The sequence below is a fragment of the Myiozetetes cayanensis genome, unplaced genomic scaffold, assembly GCF_022539395.1.
Source record: "Myiozetetes cayanensis isolate MyiCay16 unplaced genomic scaffold, myiCay2020 scf588, whole genome shotgun sequence".
Taxonomy (NCBI): domain Eukaryota; kingdom Metazoa; phylum Chordata; class Aves; order Passeriformes; family Tyrannidae; genus Myiozetetes; species Myiozetetes cayanensis.
This window is the reverse complement of record NW_026087840.1, coordinates 12,134-21,407: the sequence shown is the minus strand read 5'-3', so window position 1 is coordinate 21,407 and position 9,274 is coordinate 12,134. Positions and strand designations below refer to the sequence as shown.

The following is a 9,274-nucleotide window of genomic DNA, read 5'->3' as shown; positions in this document are numbered from 1 at the left end:
AGCAGCGGCCAAAGCTCTTCCCGCAGTCGGGGCACTCGTAGGGGCTTCCCTTACTGGTGGGTCCGTTGGTGTCTGGTCAAGGCAGAGCTGCAGGTGAAGCTCTTCCCACACTCCCCACACTTGTAGGGCCTCTCCCCGGTGTGGATGCGCCGGTGGGCGACGAGGGTGGAGTTCCGGTTGAAGCCCTTCCCGCAGTCGGTGCAGCGGAAGGACCTCTCCCCTTTGTGTGTCCGCTCATGCACGAGGAGAGTTGAGCTGGTCTGAAACCTCTTCCCACATTCCAAGCACTTGTAGGGCCGTTCCCAGTGTGCGATGCGACTGGTGGCTTGAATCGGAGGGTAGGGAGCTGTCTGACCTGAAGCTCTTCCCACATTCCCTACACGTGTAGGGCCGTTCCCCAGTGTGGATGTGCTGGTGGCTGAGGAGGTCTGAGCTCTTCCTGAAGCTCTTCCCACATTCCAAGCACCTGAAGGGCTTCTCCCTGCTGGGAGGCTGCTCAGGGACAACCAGCTCGGAGCTCCGGCTCAAGCTCTGGCCGCCTTCCCGGCACAGGACGGGTCTTTCCTCCTCAGAGCTCCCTGGGCTGGCTTTGCAGCCCGTCCTCTGGGGGCATCTCCGGGCCTTTTCCTCCCCGCTGCCTTCCTGCGCCGGGAGCCCTTCAAACGGCCTCTCCCACCAGGCTCTGCCGGGGATTTGTCCTCCGTGCTCTCCGTCCTCAGCTCGGGGCCTGGGGCAGGAAGGAAGAAGGACAGGCAGGGGATTTGCCTCCGGCCCAGAGGGAAGGCCAAGGACATCCCCCCCAATTCTGGCCCCCATAGGCACCACAAGACAGGGCCAAAGGGGCACTGACTTCCTCCTCACCTGCCTGGGGGGCCCGCGGCTTTTTCCTCTTCCTCGCAGCCTCCTCCTCCATCCGCCCAAGCTTTGGGAAGGACAAATCCTGCTGGGGGGAAAAAGGGCTGAGCGCATTGGCTTGGGGGTTCCTCCTGCCCAAGTCCATCTCTAGAACTCACCGGGCATCCTGGGACCATAAAACCTCCAAAACACCAAGATTCAGCCCAAAATAAACCCATCCAGGAGCTTCTCCTCTCTGTTCTCTCCACTTTGGGATTCTGGAGGTCCCCCCTGTCTGGGCTGCTGGGAGTCCCGTGTGTATTTGGGGGTCTCCCCTCTACAGGGTCCCTGCCCTCCCTCTCCAGGCTGCTGGAGCTCCCAGCAATCCAAGGTTCCCCCATCTCCCAACTTCAGGGTTCTGGAGACCTCCAAAACACCAAGATTCAGCCCAGAAAAACCCAAACCACCAAGATTCAAGCAAAACCCCGTCAGAAATAGCAAGAAAACCCTTGCCCCCAAAATTGCAAATAGTTGAGATTCAGCTGAAATATACTCCAAAATCTGAAGATTAGGCCAAAAATCTCTCCCAGGAGTTCCCCTCTCTGGTCTCTCCCTCTGGGGTTCAGAGGGTCTCCCTGTCTGGGATGTTGGGGTCCCACTTAGGGATGCTGGGAGTGTTGGGGGTCCCAAGGGTCCCTCCTCTTCTGACTCTCACCTTCGGGGTGCCGCCTTCCCAGACATTCCCCCTCTCCAGGTTCTCCACCTTGTTGTCCCAGGGATCCCAGGGGTCCCCACTCTCCAGGCTTCCCCTTCTCCGCTCCCCCGTTTCAGGCTCCCGGGGTCCCGGGCTCCTCCCTCTCCGTGCTCCCCTCCAGCCTGCCGGGGTCCCCAGCTCCGGCATCGCCCGCTCCGCCCTCCACCCTCGGCAGCTCCCAGGGGGACCCCAAAACTGCTGTGTCTGCCCAGCCAGCCCCGGGCTGACAGTGGCCCTGACCCTGTCCCTGCTCCTCCCTGCAGGCTCCGTGGCCGGGCACACTTTGTGTTCCTGGGTGCCACCAGCTCAGCAGCTGCAGCCGCTCCAATCAGCGCCCGCAGCTCTGCAGCAAAGCCCCAGCTCACCTGGCACACAGGGCATGGACACAGCACCTTCTCGCTGCTGGGCACTCCCAGCTCAGCCTCTTCCCCAGCACGGGGCTCTCCTGCCTCAGCACCACCTCTGCCTTCCACTTCTTCTCAGGGCCACCTCAGGGCCAGCTCTGGGCTCACCTCCGGGCCATTGCTCAGGGACACCTCAGGGCCTGCTCTCCAGCACAGGAACCTGCAGGGAGGGCAGATGATGTGCAAGCCCAGGGGCCTGCTTGCACTGGCCTGGGGGCTTCTTTCTCCTTCCACAACCACCCCACAACTTCTCCTGCTTTTCTAACCCCACATCTTTGCAGACTGACCTTGTCTCTCTGTCTGCACAGACACATCTATCCCCTGTGGACAGAGCCTCCAGCATGTGCTGCCCTGGCAATGGCACCCAGAGAATCCCAGAATCAGCCGGCTTGGAAAAGACCTCCCAGATCATCAAGTGCACCCCTTGATCCAACCCCGCCGTGGTTCCCAGACCGTGGCACGGATGCCCAGGGGAGGGGCTTTGGGGATGAGGGCTCTCCCCGTACAGCCCAGTGCCCCTCAGTGCCCTCCCAGTACAGCCCAGTGCCCCCAGTACAGCCCACTGTGTTCCTGTCCCAGGGTGCCAGGTGATCCCTCTTTGCTGGGGGTTTGATTGGGATTTGGGGCATTTTGGGGGCCTCTGGGTGCATTTGGGGAGTTAAAAGAGGTCTTGGGAGCATTGGGGGTAAAAGGGATCTGAGGGGGAGGTGATTAAAGGAAAAATGGGGGTTAGAAGACATTTGGGGGCCTTATTGGGGTCTGGAAGGGACAGGAGAAGCAGCACCACGAGCAGGTGAGTCCTGAGACCCCCCTGGTGTTCCCAAGACCCTCCTGCTGTCCTCAATTTCCCACTTGGCACCCCGAGACCCCCTGGTGTCTCCAATGTCCCCAGGGCCTCCCCATGGCCCCAGTTCCCCCTTGACACCCCCCATTCCACTGTCCCCAAACCCCTCCCCACTGTCCCCAAACCCCATCCCTGATGTCCCCAACCCTCCATCTCCCCCAGAAGGCCCCCTGGACCCTCTGACCCCAAAATGGCCCCATCCCCCAAACTCACAGAAAGGCCAAGGGCATCTGGGGACACGTTGGGGACACTTGGGGGCTTTGGGGGCACTGGGTGATTACTGGGAGATACTGGGACACACTGGGGGAACCAGGGGGCACTGGGAGGGACTGGGGGTTATTGAGGGATGCTGGGAGGGCACTGGGAGGGACTGGGTGATTACTGGGGATTACCAGGACACACGGGGGACACTGGGAGGTTACTGGGCCATACTGGGGTTACTGGGTGCTCACTGGAGGATCATTGGGCCATACTGGGGGCAGTGGGAGGTCACTGGGAAACACTGGGTGGTCACTGGGGGTTACTGGGCCATACTGAGAGCCACTGGGAGGTCACTGGGCTATACTGGGGCACTGGGATCCCTTACCCGCATGTGGTTCATGTCCCTCCAAGACTTTGGGTGGCACTGCCAGGACCCCTCCCTGAGGGCTGAGGGACCCCTGAACCCCACTGATAGGCTTTAGGGACCCCTGAGTCCCCCTCCCTGTGGGGTCTCTGTGTGCTGAGTTTTGGGGGTCTCTGGGGTTCGGGGGCATCAGGACCCGCTTTCCCTGCGGTCGGTCCGCCCAGCCGGCAGGGGGCGCTGTGGCACGAGCGGCAATGGCGGCGCCGCGCGAGGCCTTATGGGAGGTGAAGTTCCCTCGTGGAAACTCCACCGGCGCCTGCGCAGTGCAGCCATGGCGTTTAAACAGCCCTCCCCCCGAGGGTTCCGAGGCCCCCAGCCCTTTCAGGGACCCCCTAAACCCCTTCAGGCACCTTCACCCTCCCCTCTGAGCGCCCTCAGGACACCAAATCCCCTCCGCGACCCCCCGGGAGCCCCTCACGGAACTCAAACCCTCCTCGGGAACCCCCGAGCCCCTCCTCTCCACTCTGCTGAGCCCTCCAGCCTTCCCGCCCACAGCCGCGCTCCCCGCAGCCCCCGAGCGCATCCCCAGCTCCGCCGCAGCCCCCGCCAGGGCTCACAAAGTCGGAGCAGATCCCGCTGTCGCCGCCATCGCTTTCCCGGCAGCCACCCCGGGGCTGTGCGCGCGCACCGCCGGCAGAGACCCCGCCCCGCCCCCTTTTCCGCGCGGGGCACGCCGGGAGTTGTAGTTGCAGAGGCTCAAAGCTCCAAACTCCCCCAGACTCAATTCCCCACGGGCGTTCCTGGGGCAGAGCGGGGCAGAACCCGGGCGGGGACGGGACGGGCATTGGGTGGAAATCATTATAAAAACTGTAACCCCTGCGTTGGAAGGGACGTGGGTGTGTTTGTATTCCTGGAGCCTGGAGGCTCATGGAAACCTCTGCTGCTTTTCTGACCTCCTACCTCGTTTTGCCTGGAGTCTTTTCCTCTGCAGCCTTTTAGGCAACAATGTTTATGGGGTTTATGAGGACATGGCCTTTATGAGGAGAGTGATGTTCTGGGAAGGAAGGAGGCTATTGCAGGAACTGACAGCAGTGCAGAGATAAATGTGTGATATTCTCATCTAGAGGAGACTCAAGAGACAGCCCTGGAGTTGGAAACACTTGCCTTCGTCGCAGGAAGATCTTGTCAAGTGCCACACGAAAGGGTTTTCTCCTACATGACCGCTGCAGCTTCCTGGGAGCCATGGTTGGGGCACTGGTGTCTCAGGGACAGGAGCTGCTGGGCCACCTGCTCCTGCCAATGCCTTACTGCAATGGTCTGGACTCCCACTCTTCCTTGAAGCCTTTTCCTGTCCATGTGCATGTTCAGCCAGGAGCAGCCTCTGCTGACAGCTGCAACTCCAAGGGAGCAGGAACTCCTATCCACAGACGGCAACCTATGCCTTTGCCTCGGGGAGATCTTGTCCCGCACTACCCATAGCCTCTTTTAATATGGAAGCATCCAGGGAAGCCAGGATTGGGCAGTGGCAGCTCCAGGACACTTGCTGCTGTGCCACCAGCTGCTCCTGGGAATGCCTTACTGCAGTGGCCTGGGCTCCCGCTCTTTCTTCCAGACTTTGCCTGGCCAAGTGCATCTCAGGGAGGAGCGGGCTCTGCTGTTTCCTGCCCCTCCCAGGCAGCAGGGACACCTGTCCAGAGGGGCTCCTGTGTCTGACTGCAGCAGGTCTCCCAGAGGCTCTACCAGGGATGGAGTTCCTTGTCAGAAAATAAATGCAGTGGAGAAATCTTCCTTCTCCTGCTCTTGCAAGGATTCCTTCAGGTTTGCAACTTGCTGGTGGGAGACCTGTGTACAGGGATTCCTCTCTGTGGAATGCAACATCTCTGCCATAGGCTCTGGGAAGAGTGGCAGCTCTTGTCCAGAAGTCGTGGAGGTTCATAGGTAGTCTTTATCCTGGTCCTCCACAGGTGGATCAGGAGAGCAGTCTGGAGATGGGAATGACATTCTTTACTTCTGACTGATCTTGTCCGGAACCGTGCTGAGCATGCTTTTATCTGGCAGCATCCTTGGGTCAATGGACTGCACAGTGGCAGCTCCTGGACACTTTTGTCCTGTCAGTTGCTCCTGGGAATTCCTCATTGGAATTGCACAGGCTCCCTCATTTACTTCCAAGCTTTTCCTGTCCTTTTTTGCACCATCAGGTACTAGCAGGGGCTGCTGATACTCACATGATGTATGTGAGAGAGATGAGAGAGCATCGAGACCTGTTTACAGCGTTCCTCTGCCTGGATTCTGGTAATTCTCAGGGAGGCTCTGGCAAGGATCACGGCTCTTCCCAGAAGTATCGGAGGTGTGAGATATTCCTTATCCTGCTGCTTCACAGTCAGCAGGAGGGAACACCCTGGAGATGGGAACACCTGACTTTGTCCCCACAAAATCTCTTCCAGCAACATACGGATGGTCTTCTCGCACGGAACTGCCACAGCTTCATTGAAGTCTTGGATTGGCACTGGAGTCTTGAGCTCAGTTGCTGCTGGGACACCTGCTCCTGGGAATGCCTGGGCTCCCTCTCTTACCTGCAGCCTTTTCCTGGCCATGTTTTTGCCTAAAAGGCTGCAGAGGAAAAAGACTCCAGGCCAAATTAGGTAGGAGGTAAGATAAGCAGCAGAGGTTTTAAGGAGCCTCCAGGCTCCAGGAACACAAACCCACGCATGACCCTTCAAACACAGGTGTTACAATTTTTATACTGATTTCCATCCAGTCCCTGTCCAGCCACTGCCCTGGTTCTGCCCTGTTCTGCCCCCAGGCACACCTTTCAGGAATTGAGTCTGGAGGAGTTTTAGGACCCCCTCTTCCTCATCTTCATCTTCCTCGGAGCACGTGCAGTCCTTGGAGGCTTTCCAAAGCTCTGGGCCTGAAGGTCGTTTTGTCTATATCTTTATCTTCTTTCATAGATTTTAGACTGTTCTCTAGAATTCTACCTTGAAAATGAGACTAAACAGGCTAATGGAATTTAAGGGGATGTGGGAACTGGGTAACAGGGTTGGCTATATGTAAGTACTGTGTTAAGGGTAAGGGATATAATACAGCTACGTTAAAATCTACATTTGCTACACAACTACTTCTAAAATCTACAAAAAATAAAAATAAAAAACTCTAAGGCAACAGTCCCCGCTTTAGAGACTGGACAAGACTTCAAGATCTGCCCAATCTCTACTACTTACACTTAATATTATTCCAAAGAGATGACCAACATTTGCAACATTGGTTCATGCAATGGGCTATTATACAAACACTAACTATGTACATCAGTAGTAGTAACAGTGGTTTTATCCAGGTCCTGTTCTGTAACAATGTGTAAGGGGGGTACTTTTGATTTAGATGATCAGTGGAGTATAGAGGGGTGAGAAAATGGTTATAATAGCGTGTGAAACCAGCCAGAGTGTTGTACATGATAACTTTATTGTACAAGTTGACTATAAGGCCCATTGTGCCTTCAGCAAAGTTAACTGCATGTCCCCTATTATCAGAGCTGAGTTCCTCCTTGGCTTGGCTCCATTCTGCAAGATAGATACAAATCCCCTTGAAACACAATGGTAGAAATCATCCATAGGGGTGAGGAAGGTGATGGAGAGAGAAAGATGATGTGGGCAGGGGTCGTTCTCCCCTTGTCCTATAGTAGGGCATGCGCAGACTGTTGCCATGAGGTGATGAACAGGCGCTGTTTGGCTGCCACTCAAGCACCACCTTATACTGCATCCTGGCCCTATGTAGTGTAATGTAGAGCTGATAAAATGGGGTGTCAGCACTGCTGGGTGGAGCGATGCTCATCCTTCCATCCACACTGTGCTGCTCCACGGTGATGCCTGCTAAGCACGGGTACTGACCAGCCGCTGCAGATCCTGGTAGCCCTGACCTGTCTGTGTAGGTAAGCACAGTTTATTGATAGGAAGCAACGGGGAAAGCAAACGTTTTATATCCTTTTTTTTGTATCCCTTTATTTCCCTTTTTACTAGTTAATATTGTATCCCTCTAATTCCATTTTTATTAGCTAATACTGTAATAAAGGCTGTTCATAGTATTGTATGAATGCCAATAGATAAGGTAGTTTTTTGTATTCTTTTTTAGCCTTTGATTCTCTTTGCTAATAGTTTTTTTTACTCTCACTACAATGAAAGATGTTTTGTAGTGTTTGAATCTCCGTTGTACTTGTCTTTGTTCTGGACATGTATCCTAACAAACTGGTACATAAAATTGGCGTAGTCGGCAGGATACATGGCGGAATAAAGCTGTATTGTGTGGGGAAATTTGTTGTTGGGGTGCTCAGCCAATGAAGCTGTGTCCCTGCAAGAGTGGTGGTGGGATCTTCAGGTGGAGTGCACAGCCTGTAGAGTTGTGTCCCCAATTGAGTTGTGTGAGGAGGGAGATTCTCAGGTGGAGAGCACAGCCTGTGAAGCTACGACCCTGTGTGTTGAGTGAAACACAGGGTTCAATTGACCCTCTGTGTTTGTGTAGGCACCAGGGGTGCCGGTGTCTGTGTTTCATATGTTTTGTTTGGTTTTGTTTATATGGGAGGTTGTTCTGAGCAATTAATTGTGTATATATCATACCACTTAAGATCTACAATTAAAATCTGTCTCTTTTGTAGTTGTTCATTATATGTACGAGCTCTGTGTAATAACTGCACAAAATATATCCTGGGACTTGGAGGCATTCAGGAGATAAGGTTAGATCGGACTCTTAAATTCTATTGTATTTGTTGTAGAGTTAATCAAAGCCTAGCAGATACTTGGTGGACTAGGTTTTATTGCTGTTTTACTCATAGATATGTCTTTTTGAGGGCTCATTTGGAGCTATTATAGAGTGTGTGTTTGATGGCTGGTATATACATGTGTATGATGTGTGTGTGAGGTCAGATTCATTTGTGATGCAAGAGCAACATTTTGTGGATTTGTATATAGGTGTTCTGTTTAGCTTGAAACTGTACCTGTTAGTGAGAACGTTTAGTAGATGAAGATGAAGAAGTGGTTAGGAGGGTCAGCCGCAGGTGGCAATGAACCCAAGGAAACCACTGCTCTTCCCCGTCGATTAGTAGAATGGGGGCAGGAACCATGGAATACCTTATGGAATAAATGGGAAACATGTACAAAGATGTCCCCCGGATACTGGGGACAGTAGACCCCAGTGGAGGTATTGCAATATTGGAAGCAGTTCACACAAATTCCTACTACTAAATCAAGCAGTCGTCTGGAACGTGCTGGATGTATGGGGGGTGCACTGCTTACTGCATATAAGTTAACTGTAGAAAAATTGCAAAAAGAATTAGAAAAGAACAACAAATTGCAGGAGCAGCTGAATGCTGTGAGAGCCACTCAGTACAACGCCAGGCTTTACTTGACCTTCAAACTGAAAAGAACAGGGTAGGAGATGAATGTGTTACTTTAGCTGAAAAGTATGCCTAAGAACTATTCGGCACAGGCAAAAGAAAATAGAACGAAGTGATCGGGGGCCATGGGTGCGTGCTGTGCTCACTTCCCCTGACTGGGACCCAGAGAAGTGGGATGGTAACATATGGAGTAGTAGTGATGATTCTGATGAGGACAATTCTATAGAAAATACAGGGAAGCCATTGACAACAGATGAGTTGACACAGGAAGCAAGGGCAGCCCCTGTTGTACGGCAGAAGGCAGTGGTGGATAGTCAGGGTAACCGAGTGAGACAGGATGAGGTTGTTGATTTCTCCCCAGAAGATATTAAAAATCTTTTGTCTAAATATTCCCAACAACCTGGGGAATGAGCACAAATGTGGATGGTTCGTTGATGGAGCAGGGGGCGAACTCTGTGATAGTACATAATGTTGATGCCATGAAGTTTTT

General features: G+C 53.9%; 1 long non-coding RNA gene across 1 annotated transcript; it reads right to left on the bottom strand.

Moving 5' to 3' along the window:
• Window positions 1-665: 665 nt before the first annotated feature.
• On the bottom strand, window positions 666-4,068 carry LOC126650213 (uncharacterized). Its single transcript, XR_007631347.1, has 4 exons — window positions 4,019-4,068; window positions 1,954-2,152; window positions 862-940; window positions 666-727 (listed from the first exon to the last, which is right to left on the bottom strand). It is a non-coding gene; the product is annotated as an uncharacterized LOC126650213 (long non-coding RNA).
• Between the last annotated feature and the right edge of the window lie 5,206 nt (window positions 4,069-9,274).